The sequence below is a fragment of the Phodopus roborovskii genome, unplaced genomic scaffold, assembly GCF_943737965.1.
Source record: "Phodopus roborovskii unplaced genomic scaffold, PHOROB, whole genome shotgun sequence".
NCBI lineage: Eukaryota > Metazoa > Chordata > Mammalia > Rodentia > Cricetidae > Phodopus > Phodopus roborovskii.
Genome location: NW_026126448.1, coordinates 21187984 through 21206406, shown reverse-complemented (window position 1 = coordinate 21206406; position 18423 = coordinate 21187984).

Genomic DNA, 18423 nt, shown 5'->3' with positions numbered 1-18423 from the left:
GGTTGTTGCTTCCTCGCCTCCTCTTTTTAGTGTCTGACATGGGAGGTAAGGTCTGGTCTTGTTTCCTCCCTAGTACAGGGTCTGGCTTATACCAGATGCTCAGCAAATAATCTTCACCATTTGAATAGCTAGGGTATGATCAGTCATGGGTCTGTCTGTCTGTCAGTCTGTCTACATCCTCACTTATTTAGGTTTCTTTTTTACTTTAAACGTTTTTTCATATGTATGGGTTTCTTGCCTGCATGTACGTCTGTGCACCATTTGGATCCCTGGTGCTCGCAGGGGTGAGGAGCAGAAGCGGGTATGGGAGTTGCACACAGTACTTGAGAATCGTTCTTGGGTCCTTCAAACTTGGCAGAGCAACCATTGCTCTCAGTGGCTGAGCAGCCTTTCCAGCCCCGCTTATTTAGGTATCCCCATCCAACTATAACCAGATCCTATCCTGCTTAGCTTCGAGGTCAGACAGACCAGGCGTGTTCAGAAGGGTATGGCTGCAGACCGTTTAGTTTTCTGAGACGTTGTCTCCTGCGTCCCAGGCTAGCCTCCAACTCACTACGTAGCCAAGTACCCAAGGCTGGCCGTGAACAGTTGCCCCTCCTGCTGTCATCTGTGGAGTGCTGGGATTCCAGGCATGTACTGCCACACCCAACATGGGCTCTGCTTTCTTTCTTTGCTCTGGGACAGAGTTAGGGGCTCCCGGTTGGCTGGTCAGTTGTCTTCTCATCAGTGTGTGCAAATGTGCCACTGAAATAGGACCTCACTGCAGAGACCCTGTGCCCTGAGTAGAGTGAAGAAGTTGGTCAGGCTGTGTGGCCCTGAGAGACACATGGGAGGTCAGTAGAGACCAAAAACCACAGTGACGGCTGCTTTCCCCAGAAAGGCCCCATAAGAGGCGACAGTATTGGGTGGCAAGAAGCCGAGGCTTACTCTATACCCTGACTACCTGCTCTCCATAACTGGGCCACAGTGCTGATAGACATGACCATTAAGGAGGATCTTTAAGGACCACGCTAAACCTCTCACTTGCATCGTATTGTTCAATCTTCTCACTTATTTTCGAGATAGAAATCTTGTTCACGGTAGCTCCAAACTAGAACCACACAAATACCACTGACATGAGGAAAAGGAGTGTGGGAAGTAGCTGTGAGTGAGACACACACACACACACACATACACACCATTGATGATGTAGAAACTTAATGCAGAGAAGGGAGACACTGATCAGACATTGGTATGAACTGTTTGACATGGGAGTAAGACACTTACTGTCTTTCAATTTCCTCTCTGTAGATGATTGGCGGTGCATTCCTGTAATCCCAGCACTTGGGAAGAGAGAGGCAGAAGAATCATGAGTTTTCATGGGATGGATGCATAGCAAGGCCTTGTTACAAAAACCAGACCAAAACCAAGACATAAGAAGGTATGCCTGCAACCTCTGTGCAGGACATAGTGGTGCATGCCTTTGGTGCCCCAGCACTCCAGAGGCAGAGAGAGTTGGATATCTGTGTGTTCCAGGTCAGCCTGGTCTATGTAGTGAGTTCCAGGATAGGCAGGGCTATGTAGAGAGACCCTGTCTCAAACAAACAAACAAACAAACAAATAAATAAGGCTGTGGTGGCTCATCCCTTTAATCCCACACTCTAGAGGCAGAGGCCAGCCTGAGCAAGTTCCAGGACAGCCAGGACTGTTACACAGAACCACCTCCCCCACCCCCACCCCCAAAAAAGAAAAGAAAAAGAAAGAAGAGAACTTCCGTTAAGTAGGGAGGATGAAAAAAGATGACAGACATGAAGGAGATAACAGATTCAGGAGGAGATCACTGGGGCAAATACACACAGGTGTGCTGCTCCCGCCAGACCTGAAAGCACGCCTTCCCACCACAGCTCCTCCACATTTCCCTCTGGGGCAAGGGGCACACTGTATTCTCATTTGGAGCTAAGAAAATGAGTCCCTCGGTGTATATGGTACTTCTGTGTACTCTAAGACCAGTAAGGCCAGTTCTAGCTCACTTTCACAAGAAGCCCTTGCAGTGCTATGCCAGGAGGAAGTGTACAATGTCTGGTAGAAACTGTCCAGCGTGTCCGGTGCTGGTGGTGCAGCCTTTAATACCAGCACTTGGGAGGTGTATCACTCTGTGGGTTCAAGGCCAGCCTGGTGTACAGAGTGAGTTCCAGGACAGCCAGGGCTGTTACACAGAGAAAACCTGTCTCAAAAAAGTAGCCAACAAACAAAACACAAACACACACACACACACACACACACACACACACAAAGGAAAGGAAAGGACTGTTCAAAAAGATATACTGCTACAGCCTGTCATTCCAGCAAGAAGATCAGGCATTCAAAGGCATTCTGGGCTACAAGGAACTATCTCAAAAACCAAACCAACCAACCAACCGAACAAAAAACTTTGTTCCTGGCAGCCTCAAAAATGGAAATACAAACACCACTGACAGGAGATAAGGAAATGCAGAGAAATCTTTACAGAGACCGGAGGCATGCGCCAGTGTGAGCCTAACAGGTCAGTCCTAGCTGACTCCTTATGAGAGTGGTTCTTTTCATGTGGTCCAAAAACAACCAGAATCACTTGGTTTAGGCATAATATTAGGCTTAATCATATGACGTTGCTGTTATCTGGGCTATTTTGATTTAAAAAATTGAAAAATTCATATAGTCCAGCCTATTTTATAAATCAACAAAACAAACAAGAGCCATGGGATAGATGAGCTGGCTCAGTGGGTAATGGTGCTTGCAGCCAAGCCTGATGACCTGAGTTCCAATTACAGGAAGAAAACCATGGAAGTATGTTGTTCTCCACTACTACATATGCTCATGGCATCCCCTTAAATGAATAAACCAATAGGTAAATGAATTTTTTGGTGGTGGTTTAAAAAATTTAAAGGTGTTTTTAATTATGTGTGTGTGTGCATCTGTGTGTGTGTGTGTGTGTGTGTGTGTGTGTGTGTGAATGCAGATGCCCACAAAGGCCAGCTGAATTGGATTCTGCTGAAGCTGTAGTTACAGGCAGTGTGAGCTGCCTGACCTGGGTGTAGGTCCTCTGGAAGAGCAGTATGTGCTCTTAACTCAGCCATCTCTCCAACCCCTGTTTTGTTTTGTTTAAAACTTTTTTTTTTAACTTTATGAGCATTTTGCTTGCTTGTATGTCTGTGTGAGGGTGTCAGATCACCTGGGACTGGAATTACAAACATTTGTAAGCTGCCATGTGGATGCTGGGAATTGAGCCTGGGTCCTCTGAAAGAACAGCCAATGTTCTTAACCTCTGAGTTGTCTCTCCAGCCCCCTGCTGTTATTTTTGAGACAGGGTCTTACTATGTAGTCCTGGCTAGCCTCAAACTCTCAGAGTTCCATCTGCCTCTGCCTGTTTGGATTAAAAGTGTGTATTGCCATGCCCAGCTAAGTAAATAATTTTTCAAATGGGAAATTACTGAGTGTGGTAGCACACACCTATAACCCCAGTACTAGGTAGGGCAAAGCAGGAGGATCATGGGTTTATGGTCAGCTTTCTAGTGAGACAAAAAGAACAGGGAGTGATTTTATTTCCCTCACAGAGTGCTGTTTCAATAATTTTTCCTGTTGCTGTGATTAAAAACCAAAGCAACAAATAAACCAGAAAAGCAACATAAGGGAGGAAGGGTTCATTATATACTCCTGGTTACAGCCCATCACAGTGATGCTATGGAAGCAAAAACTTGAGGCAGACAGAGACACTGCCTGAGAGCTCAGCCCTCTTTCTCCATTGGAAATCCAGCCAGGGGACAGTGCCACCCACAGAGGGCAGGTGCCGCCCCCAAGGAGATTGACCGTCACAAGTGTTATGTGGAGCCTGGCAATGGCATATGCCTTTGATCCCAGCCCTCAGGAGGCAGAGGCAGTGGATCTTTGAGTTCAAAACCAGCCTGGACTACAAATTGAGTTCCAGGACAACCAGAGTTGCTACACAGAGAAACCCTGTCTTGAAAAGCTGAGAGAGAGAGCGAGAGAGAGAGAGAGCGAGAGAGAGAGAGAGAGAGAGAGAGAGAAAGAGAAACACTATGTTTCTACTAATGTAAACACTGTATGTTTCCACTAACATGAAATATTGACGTCTAGGTATATAACTCAGTGGTAGAGTGTTTGTTCAAAGTGTTTCAGGCCTTGTGTTCAATTCCTAGTATTGCATAAAATAAAATAAAATTGAAATGTGAAATATTAAGAATAGTCAGATTCACAGAGGCAGAAAGATTAGATGTGACTCCCTGCTGGATTGGAGGTCACGAGCAACGATTGCCTCATAGGTACAGAGTTCTTCTTGAATGATGAAAACATTTTTGAAATAGAGATTGTGTAATACTATAGATGTAATTATTGCAGTTAAATTGATGCTTCAAAGTGTTTTAAGGGGTCTGGGGTGGTGCTCAGTGGGTAAGAGCACTTGTTGCACAAGTCTGAGAGCCTAAGTTCAAATCTCCTCTGGCTTCTGCACACAAACATATGCAAGCTTACATGCATGCGTGGGCACGTGCGCTCACACGCGCGCGCACGCGCACACACACACACATATGCAAGCTCACACACACACATATGCAAGTTCACACATATATGCAAGCTCACACACACACACACACACTAATGCAAGCTCACACACACATATGCAAGCTCACACACACATATATGCAAGCTCACACACATACACATGACAAAATGACTAAAATGGTCTGAGCCAGGTGTGTGGAAAGCTGGAAGCGGGAGGATTTCAAGTCTGAGAGCAGCTCGAGCTGCACGGTAAGCTCAAGGCCAGCCTGAGGTATACAATGAGACCCTGTCTCCAAAACTACAGAAAATGAGAATAAACAAACAACAACTAAAAGAATATGTACAGTTTCTGCTTCTCATTAAAGCAAACAAACAAAAGAGGACAGTCTGAAAACAAAACAGTGTCTCATTGGCCTAGAATTCAACAAGACGAAGAAAAGAACAGGCTTCTGGGGGAAGGTCCCACATGAACACTGTTTCTCCTGGAGTGTTTTTTTTTTCTAATGATTTATTTTATTTATTTTTATTTTATGTGCTTTGGTGTTTTGCCTGCATATATATGTTGTGTGAGGGTGTCAGATCCTGTTTAATTGAAGTTACAGACAATTATGAGCTGCCCTGTGGATGCTGGGAATTGGACCAAACTCCCCTGGAAGAGCAGTCAGTGCTCTTAACCACTGAGCCATCACTTTAGCCCCAAGTGTTTTATAGTTGATAAAACAAACACCATTTTTTGGTTTTGTTTTGTTGTTGTTTTTTTGAGACAGAATCCCATGTACCCTAAGCTGGCCTCAAACTCCTATTGGTTGAGGATGACCTTGAACTTCTGATCACCCTGAGTGGCCAGATTAAAGACCCACCTGTAGTATGAGGTGCTGGCGTTAGGTAGTGCTCACCTTCAGGTATGTAGGTGAGCACTACCTAACAAAAGCATCGTTTCTGTTTTAATTAGAAGAATTTTTCCTAGTATTAGAGACTAAATCCTGGGCCTTGCACATGCTTGGTGAGCGCTCTGCACCACAACACGGAGATCGCTTTTCTTTTTTTCTTCACGGTGTCAGAAACGGAATTCAGAGCCTTGTGTGTTCTGGGTACATCCTGGACCTGCCTGGTCACTCACATCCCATCCAGCCTCGGAGCACTGGCTTTGTAAGCAGGGCCCGCGACCTCCTTTGGTCTGATGGCCTTGACCTGAGGCTATTACCCTGACCCTCTGTTTCCACCATTGTTGCTCTGCTACGCTTTTCCGGTCACCCTCTCTAGTCTCTACTTCAGGGTTTGGGCAACTGGATGGATAGAGCTTCAGGTGTAACGATGCTAATAACTTAGATTGTACCTGTTGGGTTTCAGGGTGGTCGTGAGGCAGTCAAGCACCTTACAGCTGTACACACGGATGACTGTTTTAAAGCTGACACACAGCAACTTTGGGGCTCAGGGGACTGGATGACTGACTGTATAGGCATCATAATCAGGCGCTCTGAGCCTACCTGCCTCCTTCCCTTGAGGGCGGACTGCTTCTGCTGTACTCCTTCCATAGGAGCACTAGGGGGCAGCACAGAACAGTGGAAACGCCCAGACTGGACTCAGGCTCTGAGTTGGAATTGTAGTTGTGCACCTACACAGCTACTGTGTGAACACAGACTTTGAACCTCGGTTCTTCTCATATCAGTTGGGCTCATCCTCGGCTACAGTGTGAATTCTGAAGCCAGAGGGCTGTGTTCCTTAATGGATTTGTGAATTTGGTTAAATCACGGAACCTTTAGGTGCTTCTGATGTATCTGTAAAGTGGTAGCACACCAGCCTTTCCCGGCTTGCGGCTTCATTTTATACAACTTCAGTTACCTGTGGTCAATTATGATATTACAGAGAAAGTTTAGAAATAAAGCCCTGTATGGTGGCGGACACCTGTAATCCCAGAATACCCGAGAGGCCGGCTGCCAGTGGAAGCCCAGCCTTATTGTCTTCATTCCAGATTAGCCAGGGTTAAATAATGAGAGCTTGTTTAAAACAAAACAAAACAATAAACAACAACAAAAAATACCCAAAACACTCATACACAAAACAAACAAACAAACAAAAACAAATAAAAACAAAACAAATTCTAGAAATAAACATTCCATGGGTGTTTTAAAATGATATTTTAAAATGTTCGGACTGGAGAGATGGTTCAATGGTTCAGAGCTCTGGTTGCTCTTGCAGAGGACCCAGGTTTAGTTCCCAGTGCCCACGTGGTTTTACAACCCTTCATAACTCCAGTTCCAGGGAATCTTATGCTTTTTTTTTTTTTTTAACTTTCATGAGCACAATGCACGGAGCACATAGGTACATACATACGTTTGGGCAAAACATGCATACACATAAAATTAAATAGTATTTTTAAGGTCTGGAGAGATGGCTCAGTGGTTAAGAGCACTGGCTGTTGTTCCAGAGGACCTGGTTTCAATTCCCAACACCCATATGGCAGCTCACAGCTGTCTGTAATTCCAAAGCCCTCTGCTGGGCACATGGTACACAGATGCACATGTAAGCAAAGCACTATGCACCCAAATAAATTTTAAGAAACTTTAAAAAAATCAAAATAATAACTATTCTTTAAAAGATAAAAAAATTTAAATAGTGTGTATATATGTGTGTGTGGGTATGTGTATGTGTGAGTGCAGTTGCTTATGGAGACCAGAAGAGGGCACTGAATACCCTAGAGCTTGACTTACAGGTGTTTTTGAGTCACCAACCAACATGGGTGCTGGGAACTGAATTGTGGTCTTCTGCAAGAGCATTATACATCCTTAACCACTGAGCCATCTCTCCAGTAAATTCATGACTTTAAGTGTTATAGAATAACTTTTGTACATCACCCAAATTGGTTTAATATAAAGCTGAACAGCCAATAACTAGGAAGGTTTTTCAGCCACAGAGGATGCTGGGAAGAAGGATGGAGATGCAGAGATTTGCCAGCCAGGAAGCAGCATGGGCAATACAGACTAAAGGTAATAAAGCCATGAGACAGAATGTAAATTTATAGAAATGGGTTCATTTAAATTATAAAAGCTAGTTAGAAACAAGCCTAAGCTAGTGGCTGCTCTTTTATAATTAATAACAAGCCTAAGCTAGTGGCTGCTCTTTTATAATTAATAACAAGTCTCTGTGTGGTTATTTGGGAGCTGGCAGGCAGGACAGAAAAAAGTCCACCTACATGTAAGTTAGGTACTGTTTTGAGTGGCATGCTTTGTTCTGGCCCTTAGACACCGAGTATATGCTACCCTCTCAGTAGTCACTCGGCAGCCTCTCTTTTTGTTCACACAGGTTTCTTGTATGCCAGAATGACCTTCAACTCATTGTGTAGCTGAGGATGATCTTGAACTTCTGATCTTCCTGCTTCCACTTACTGAGTGTTGGGATTAGAAGTGTATATTACAACTTTTTGTGTTGGGGCTCAAACTCAGGGCCTTGAGCAATTAAGATATACCCTGGCCCCATTTGTCCTGGTTTTGATACCTGTGTCTTTCTATTTGGAGAATCTACCTCTCCTGACATACTTGTATATGCTTTGTTTTTGTTTTTTGAGACAGGGTTTCCTGTGTAGCTTTGTAGACCAGGCTGGCCTCCAACTCACAGAGATCCACCTACGTCTGCCTCCCCAGTGCTGGGATTAAAGGCATGTGCCACTACCACCTGGCTTGTTTTTTGTTTGGTTGGTTTGGTTTGTTTGTTTTTTTTGTGGGGGGGTCAACTAAAGTCCATCTTCAGGAATGAGCTTATCATCCTGTCCTGGCCAATGAAGCTATACAAAGATGTTTTCTGGAACTCATGAGCAAGAGAAACTCTCTGCCTAGGGGCTGCTGACTAAATGGATTATAAACTAGCTACATGCTCTATGCACCCCTGGGTACAAGGGAGGTGTCTGCATTCGCCCATCGGCAAGGATTGCTGAGAAACCTGCTGGATGCTGTAGCAAAGTGGCTTGAGCACCTCACGCCAGCTGTACCTTGATATTGAGTTCCCCTCGAGCTCTTCATGTGGGTTAGTGAATCAATTCTCTTATTTTTCCTTAAGCCTTAGGTTTTTAAAAACACACTCATTTATTTTGCATGTATGTGAGTGTGTGCATGTGTGTATATGTGTGATGACACACATGTCATAGTCAAAAGAGAACTTTTGCAGGCTGGAGAGATGCCTCAGTAGTTAAGAGCACTTGCTGCTCTTCCCAGAGGACCCAGGTTCGGTTCCCAGCACCCACATCAAATGGTTCACAATCACCTACAACCCCAGTCTATTGTGGAATAATCTTTTTGTACACTGTGAAGATGTGTCTTTGCCAAGGTGCCTTCTGAATGTTGGTTTTTTTTTTTTTTTTTTTTTTTTTTTTTTTTTTGCTTGCTTTTCAAGACAGGGTTTCCCTGTGACTTTGGAGACTGTCCTGGAACTAGCCTTGTAGACCAGGCTGGCCTCAAACTCACAGAGATCCACCTGCCTCTGCCTTCCAAGTGCTGGCATGTTCCATCCATGCCTGGTCTGAATGATTTAATAAAGAGCTGAATGGTCAATAGCTAGACAGGAAGAGGTTAAGTGGGACTTCTGGCAGACAGAGGAGAGGAGAATCTAGGTGTGAGAGAGATGCCAGAGGAGATGGAGAGAAAAACCGGATATGCAGGAGGAGAGGAAAAAGCCATGAGCCTCATGGCAACACTTAGATGAACAGAAATGGGTTAATTTAAGTTATAAGAGCTAGTTAGAAACAAGCCTAAGCTAATGCTGAGCTTTCATAATTAGTAATAAGTCTCTGTGTGTTTTTTTGTTTTTGTGAGCTGGTGCTCTCTGACCACTGAAGACATGCATGGCACATGGTACTCATAAACTCTCTCTCTCTCTCTCACACACACACACAAATTTAAAAAGTGAAAAATAGTTTAACAAATAAATAAGCAACCTATTTTGCTGTCTCAGCTGAAAAAAAAAAAATCTAGGCCAGGCATGATGGCACAAGTCTATAATTCTAACATGTGAGAAGCAGAGGGAAGAGAATCTGGAGTTCAAGGTCATCCTTGCCAACCTGAGACTGTTTCCAGAACTAAAATAATGGATAAACCATACAGTTATCTTTGTAAGACACAGATAACTACCTAGTAAGGGAAGTGTGGGCTTGAGACGTTGCATAGTGGTAGAGCATCTGCCTAGAACAGGTGAGGCCTTGGGCTGTATCCCCAGCACTGTATAAAACAACAAAACAAAGAAAGGACTAGACTGGACTGCAAGTGTGTGTATGCCTATCTTTGCCTTCTATCACGTTTGAGGCAGGATCTCTTTGTGGTCTGCTATGTGCCCACCAGGCTGGCTGTCCTGTAAGCCTCGGGGACTCCCTTGTCCCTACTTCTCCTCTCCCCACAGGAGTGAGGGAGAGAGGGACAGTGATGTCTTCCTCTCAGAAGACCTTGCAAGAAGAAATGGCAGGAAGGCAGAGGTATGAGTGAGTATCTAAACAGAAGCTGCAGGGGTAAGGGATGACCCAGGTCCTTATAAAGCTCATCTTAGAGTGTATTTAGCAGACTCCCAGGTAAGGTCCCCTCCCATGCCAGAGGGTGCTGTTTGCACTTGAAGATGTCCTTTCAATTTCTCCCAGAAGTTCTGTGTCCATCCCATGGTTAGTCTTCTAGACAGCCACCAGCAACTCCTTTACAGGAGCATGGGGTTACAGGCATGTACTAGCACACTCTGCTTTATATGGGTTCTGGAGATTCAAATTCAAGTCTTTGTGCTTGCAGGATGGGTGTTTTATCCACTGAGCCATCTCCCTGGCCTCACTCTTGCTTCAGAACCATTCAGTCAGGGATGGTGACACACACCTTTAATCCCAGCGCTTGGGAGGCAGAGGCAACCAGATCTCTGAGAGTTCAAGGCCAGCCTGGTCAACATAGCAATCTGGGGCAGCCAGGGCTACCTAGTGAGACCCTAATAAAACAGAAAGAAAATTTCACTTGAGTTATTTTACCCAATCGATCCCATGGGGTATCAAGGCACTCCTAGAGGCAGCATTTCACTTGAGCCACCAGAAGCCCTAAGGCACAGTTCACAGCCTGTACTGTCCTTTCCCACAGCCCTCCATTAGCTCGCCACCATCACTGGAGGCCTGCAGCCACATAAGCAAAGAGGATGTGCAGAGTGTGGTCTCTGCGCCCTTGTCACAATGGAGCCTGAATCAGCATCAGATGTCAAGAAAAGCTAGCTCAGCCAGTCTCAGAGGAGGCCTCAAGTGCCAGACCTAAAAGCAGATGGCTGGGGTAGAGCTGGGGGCTGGCACCATCATCAGCTGCCTGTCGAAGCATTTCAGGCAGATGGCAAGGCCTAGAATGCAGAAGCCGATCCAAAGTCACTGGCCAAAGTGTCACAGTTGGTGTCTTACTGATGATGGGTCCTCACAGGGTACATGTAAGAAAAGAGAAGGAGAGTAATTAGGGGACACACAGAGCAACTCTGGGGGTGACTTGGCCAAGCTGGATCCCAGCTTGATGGGTGGGGAGGATAGAGTGAACCCAGGCCAACTGAAAGGGTTACAGGGTCTGACATTATTTGTCTTGCCCAGGAGAGCCTGGAGCTAAGCGAATGGAATTTTCTGGCCTTTCATCTTGTTAGTCAGTCAGATAAAGCTTTAGATCCAATGTCACCCCAAGGAGGCTCCTCATGGCTGTCTTCAGAGGACAGCAACTGGTGCCATCTACAAGCCACTCTGGTCTATTTCCTTAGCTGGCTTGTTTTCCTAGCCATCACTGTTTCCACAGCTGAGGGACAGACATAGTGCTTTGCATAGATTGACCCATTGATGGAAGAAGAGCTACTTGGGTTTTTCTGTAAGGTGGTGGTGGTAGAGGTGGTGGCAGTGTGGGTGGGGGTGGTGTGTGTGTGTGTGTGTGTATGATATGTGTGTGTGCACACGTGCCCACATGCAGTGCAGTGGCGCCCATAATGTCAGGGGACGCCTTCAGGTGTCATTTCTCTTCTCCCTCTAGGTAGGGTCTGGAGATTGAACTCAGGGAGTCAAGCTTGGTTGGAGACAATGACCCTTATCCACTGAGCCATCTGGCTGGCCCCAACCAATCTGTACACCTACCTGTCAGTCTGTCATCTGCGTAACATGAATTTCTAGCTGGGGCTTTCAAAGGTCTTCCCACAGGCTCCTCGATCCTTGTGCAGAGCCTAGCTGCAAATGCGTTTTCTTCTCTTCTCTCTCTCTCTCCCTCTCTTTTTCTTTTTTCTTCTTCTTCTTTTACTTCCAAGACAGGCTGTTCTGGAACTCTTTCTATAGACCAAGTTGTCCTTGAACTCACAGAGATCCACCTGCCTCTGCCTCCTGAGTGCTGGGATTAAAGGGGGTGCCCCACCACTGCCAGGTGTGGAATATTATTTTAAGATGTGTTACATTTGTTCATTCTGTGAAAGATTAATGATGTGAAGATGTGTTTCATTTTTTTATATTGCATTTGATAACTCTGTGAAGCTGTTACTCTACCTGTGTGAAACACCTGATTGGTCTAATAAAAAGCTGAATGGCCAATAGCAAGGTAGGAGAAAGGATAGGTGGGTCTGCCAGGCAGAGAGAATAAACAGAAGAATCTGGGAAGAAAACATAAAGGATAGAGAGAAGAAGGGGCCAGCCACCCAGCAACACGGCCAGCTACAGAGTAAGAAGAAAGACATACAGAAATAGAAAAAGGTAAAAGCCCAGAGGTCAAAAGGCTGAGGGGATAATTTAAATTAAGAAAAGCTGGCAAGAACAAGCCAAGTTGCAGGGCATTGGTGGCACAACCTTTAATCCCAGTACTGGGGAGGGAGAAGCAGGCGGATCTCTGTGAGTTTGAGCCTGGTCTACAGAGCAAGTGCCAGGACAGGCTCCAAAGCAATACAGAGAGACCCTGTCTCCAGAGAGAGAGAGAGAGAGAGAGAGAGAGAGAGAGAGAGAGAGAGAGAGAGAGAGAGAGAGAGAGAGAATGAAACAAGCCAAGCTAAAGCCAGACATTCATAAGTAAGAATAAATCCCCTCCTTGTGTATTTGTTTGGAAACTGGATGGCGGGCTGCTAAAGAGTCAGAAGAGTAAAGAAAACCCCTACACTAACCTGTGCTGGTTGTCTCAGGTGTAACGGTGCTGGGATTGCAGTGTGAGCCTCATGCTAGCCCCTTCTGCACAGCTCTGTGCTGCTTCCTACTCCAGAACTCCACATGCTTAGATCTTTGACACAGACTACTCACCCCCTGCCAGGGACAGGGTCATGCAGGGCACATGTCCGTGTGGAGGTCAGAGGTCAGTCACAGGGTTGGTTCTTTGCTTCCACCTTCACACGGGTTCCGGGGGGTTGAACTTGGGTCCTAAGGCTTGCGTAGCAGCAGGCACTTTTACTTGTGGAACCATGTCATCAGCCAGCTGTAACATAAACCTTGGCCTTGATTTCTCACCAAACCTGCTCCCCCCACCGCTGAGAACACCATAATCCATCTGCTGTATTCAGGCAAAACAGGAGGCCATGCCCCCACTCCCACCCCCACTAATCCGTTCCAAGTCCTCTCTTTCCAAATTGAACCCTAACCCATCCGCTTCCAGCCCTTGCCATTAGGTCTGGTGCTGTCCTCTCCCATGGATTACTGCAGTAATCTTCCCCCTCCCTCGCAGCCCTCCCATGCCTTCTTCCAGCCCAGTCTCGCCACCCTACCTAGCAAAAAGCTTCATCTATTAGAAATGAATCAGATTACATCAATCCCCAGCCTGTCGGCTCTGCCCATACAGAGTCACATCTGAAGCACAGGCTCCATCTCAGAGCTCAGGGGCCCTCCCATTTTCTGGCAGGCTCACCAGATAAATACGCACACTAACCTTCCTGCCCCAGGGTCATCGCACTTTCTATTACTTTTTCCTGAGAAATTTCTCTCCTCCGTTTGCCCATCATCATCCTTCAGGTCTCAGGCTAACTGTCACCTTTGTAGGGGAAGCCCTCGCCTACTCCCTTTTCTGGAGTCTCTAGTTTCTTCCCTGATTTCCCTGGGAAGCACGGAGAACAAGATGACCTGGAGTTGGCTCCAATACTCATCACTCCCCCATGTCCTTCTGTCGCTTTACTATAGAGTGCCACTGACAACAGCATCTCCAGGAGCCATTCCTGGCACAAAAGGAACATTCTGGAAATATGGTCAGATACTTCATTACCCTTTAAGGCACATTTCCTAGGATTTTTTCTTTTCCTTCTGAGACATGAGATTTGTCAAAAAGGGATCTCTATCATCACACAGTGGCTGTTCATATAGGAGGTGTTTAATTGGGTTGTTGAATTAATACACGATAGGAGGCATTTAATTGCCCCTATTGTCCTGTTTATCTTTCAACACCGGACTGTTTTAGTGATGTGAAAACTGGAACTCTGCCTGGAGATGTAGCTCAGTGTCTGCCTAGCATGCAGGGGGCCTACGTTAGATGCCCGGCACTGCAAAACAAAAAGATGATTAAAAAAAAAGATGCCCGCCACAGAAAAAAGAAAGGAAGGAAGGAAGGAAAGAAGGAAGGAAGGAAAAAGAAAAAAAGCAAAAAATCTGAGGTCCTACTGGGGGATCTGAGTGCCTGGAGAGGGAAGGAACATCATTTCTACTTGTCAGAAATGTGACAAGATATCAAAAGCATGTGACACCTGCTGCCTATTGTGAACAGTCACACCCTTTTATTCCAGGAAAAATAAGTAGGGCAGAATTTCCATCACATAAGAGATTAAAAACAAAGAAAGCCTGAGCTCTCTGGATGCAGCAGCAGGCAGATTGCCGGCTGTGGGCTACATGACATTGGCAGTGTACTTGTGGCTTGCTGGGGAAGACATCCAGTCTCCTGTCCAAGTGCCATCCTCCCCACCCCCATCCCCTTAGGAACCGAAGGCCTCACATTACCAGTGCTGGAACAGAGGCCCAAGAGAAGGGCCATGCTTAAGCAAATGTGAATGAAACCCAAGGCAGTATTCCTTTAAGCCTTAATGGAGTCCAAGGCTCTTTATATGAAATGGAAAGACAGAGCAGGTGAGGGAAGGGAGGGAGGGAGGGGGAGGAGGATGAAGCATCCACTGGCAGCTGGGGGTGCTGACAGGTGTGTGGGGCAACCAGAGACCCTGGGGACATACACAGGAAAGGGGATCTGGAGGCTGGGGCCTGGCTGCCTTATTTTCAGAACTGCTATCTTTGTCTACATCTGCTAAATTATTAAACTGCCATCACATCCTGGAGGGTGTCAGGCCAGCTTGCCAGGAAGATGCAAAAGGTGGGGTGGGGTGGGGTTGGAGCTTTGTGCTGGGGCTGGAATCTTCTAGGCTGGAATAGAAGTGGACTCCTCAGGCCTTGATGCCTTGTCCGATCCCATGCTCGGCTGATTGAGGGACCTGGCTGGGGCCACAGGCATTCTTGCTACTCCCCTTAGGGGGCGCGCGCGCGTGCACACACACACACACACACACACACACACACACACACTAAATAAGTAAGTAAATAAAAATTTACCTCCTAGAACTTAAAAAAAATAAATTAAAAGTAGGAAGGGAGAGGGAACTGGGATCGACATGTAAAATAATAAACTAAATAAAAAATATTATAAGTTATTTTTTCAGGTTGGGCATGGTGGCACACGCCTTTAATCCCAGCCTTAGGGAGGCAGAGGCAGACAGATCTTCGGGAGTTCAAGGCTAGCTTGCCAGTCTACATAGTAAATTCCAGGCCACCAGAGTTGCATGGTGAGACATTTTTCTTGTCAAAAAAAGGTGTTGACCTAATTTGAATTACCTCCTGGCTTGTTGGGCCAGGAGAGTACTAACAGGTGGTTAGCCATGGGCCCTGTCCACGCCTGCGCATGTAGAGTCAGACAAGATGGCAAGAACATGGGCAGCTTCCACCCTCCCTCTGCTGGTGTGCACGTGGATCCCTGCCCCCACCGCATCACATGTCCGTGTTATTCACATTGACTCATCTTGCAGTTCTCAGTATCAATACCACCTCCTGCACCTCATCTTCCTAGCTGGCCGCATTAAGCAATGTGTTCCTGGAGTCTGTGTTTCTCCCATACAGGTACAAATGGTACTGAACTGCCATCCAATCACCTGTCTGTGTGTTCTGTCCCCTGCAGGGCTCATCCCTTTATGGCTGTACCTCCTATCCCATCAGTCAGCTCAGCAGAGGGAGAGAAAAGAAAATGAATGAATGAATGAGTGAGTGAATGAGCACAGAGGGGATGTCCCGGTTCTGATGGTGCCTGCTTCCATCGTTCCCCAATTCAAGCAAATGTTTACTAGGACTGTGGTGTATCTCTGTGGTAAAACTCTTATCTAAAGTGCACAATGCCCCAAGTTTCATATCTAGCAACACACACACACTCACACACTCACACACACTTACACACGAGTACTTTTGGATCCAAGTACTCTACTAAATTTCAAAGGATTCCAGCAATAAGGAAAATAGTATAAAACTAGTATAGAGGAGAGTCTCATCAATAATGAAAAAACAAATATATATATATATATATGTATATACACACACGTGTGTGATGTGTGTGTATGGTGTGTGTGCATGTGATGTGTGTGTGTGATGTGCATATTATGTGTGTGATATGTGTGTGAGTATGTGTGATATGTGTGTGAGTGTGTGTGTATGGTGTGTGTGCATGTGATGTGTGTGTGATGTGTGTGTGATATGTGTGTGAGTATGTGTGTAATGTGTGTGATGAGTGTAGCATACAGGGAGGTCTCAGGAGTTGGTTCTCTTATTCCGCCGTGGGTTCTAGGGCTTGAACTCATTGTCAGGCTTGTGCTGCAAGTGCTTTTAGCTGATGAGTCATCTGGTGGCCCTGGTCCGCACGCTATACACTAGAATGGCTAGAACTCAGTATGTTGCCCAGACTGGCCTCTGACCCATGGCATTCTTAGTGCCTAAGCCTCTTGAACCCTGGGATTATAGCTGTGAGCCACCACACCCAGCTCAATTAGGGGACTTTGAGGGGCTTTGGCTTCCTTTCAGCAAGAAAAGTCTGCTGACCTCCATGTCATAGATGATTCATAGAGACAGAGAACACTGACTCATTCAGTGAACATCTACCTGTCTATCTTCATCCATCCATCCATCCATCCATCCATCCATCCATCCATCATCTGTGAGTTAGCTAGTTTTTTGGATTTTGAGAGGCTCCTGTAGCTCAGGCTGGCCTGGTACTTGCTGTGTGGCAGACGATGACCTTACACTCCTCTTGACCACGTGTGTCATCAGAGCTGGCTTATTGTTTTCATTTTTATGTGGTACGAGGATTGAACTCAGCCTGACTGCTGAGTCACATTTCCAGCCCCTACTAGATATGGTTTGATCATGTCCTTCTTAGAAAGACCAATGCCCAAGGTCTCTGGAAGGAAGTATGTGCAAGTTTTGAACCAAGATCTGAGAGGTTCCCTGGATCTGACCAACGCTGGGGTTCAGCTTTGCTCCCCAAATATACACCGGCTCTTTTCCTTAAAATAGAAGTTACATTTTTATCATACTTTCGCTTATTCTGTGTGCCCGAATCTATGTGTCACTGCACACATGGAGGTCAGAGGAGAACTTAGTGGGGTTAGTTCTCTCTGTCCATCATATAGCTCTCAGGCATGGAACTCACACAGTCAGGCTTGGAAATGGTGCCTTTATCTGTGTAGCCATCTCAGCAGCCCCCAAGGCAGGTTCTTATCAGTCTAATACTCAAAATGTATTTTTAAAAATAGTATATTTTGGGGGCTGGAGAGATGGCTCAGCAGTTAAGAGCACTGACTATTCTTCCAGAGGACCTGGGTTCAATTCTCAGCGCCCACATGGCAGCTTACAACTGTTTGTAACTCTAGTTCCAGAGGATCTGATACCTTCACCCCAATGCATATAAAATAAAGGTTAAATAAATTATTAAAAATACTATATTTTGAAGGGGTGGGATGGGGTGTTGGTGGGGGAATGGGAGGATGGGAGAGAGATGGAACAGGGATTGCTATGTAAAATAAGATTGTTTTAAATTTAAATAAAAATTAATAAAAATTATGTTTTGAAATTAAAATATAATTACATCATTTCTCTCCTTCCCTTTCCTCCCTTTGACACTTCCCATGAATTGCCTTTGCTCTCAAATCACGACCTCTTTTTCTTGAATTATATATATATATATATATATATATATATCATTTATAATATAATATATTTCATTATAAATATGTATTTATAATACACATATACATATGTTTTTACAAATATAAATACAACCTGTTCAGTTTGTATATGGTGCTTGTGTATTGGGGAGGTTTTCTCTGGGGAAGTCTATTTCTCTTTGGGTTCCTTAGTTGCCTAGGGTTGGGATCCTGTGAGATTTCTTACCATGTTAGTGTCTACCAGTGACATCCTTGTTCTGGTCTTGTTTAGGCAGCCATGTTGTTGAGACTTCATGAGTGTAGTTTCCCTGACATCTCTAGGGGACACAATCTCATAGACTTCCTGTTATTCGCTCTTATAATCATTCTACCCTCTCTTCCTAGATGGTCCCTGAGCCTTAGGTGCAGGGGTTGAGTTGTAGATGGATCATTTGGAGTACCACCACATGATCACTTGTCCTCTGCAGTTTGATCAGCTGTGCTTTTCTATAATGGTCTCTGTCTGTCAAAGTTTCTTTGATGAAGAGTGAGAGCTACACTTATCTGTGGGAGTAAGGATAAACATTGAGAATATGCAGTTAGAAATTGTGCTGGTTTTAGTGAAATGGCAGTTATAGATTCTCCTCCAAGATCTATCACCTCACTACTTTGAGGTAGTTGGCTGGGCTTCCAGAAAGCTATTGGTTACTGCCAAGATATGTGTGCCACTACTACACCCTTAGTGTT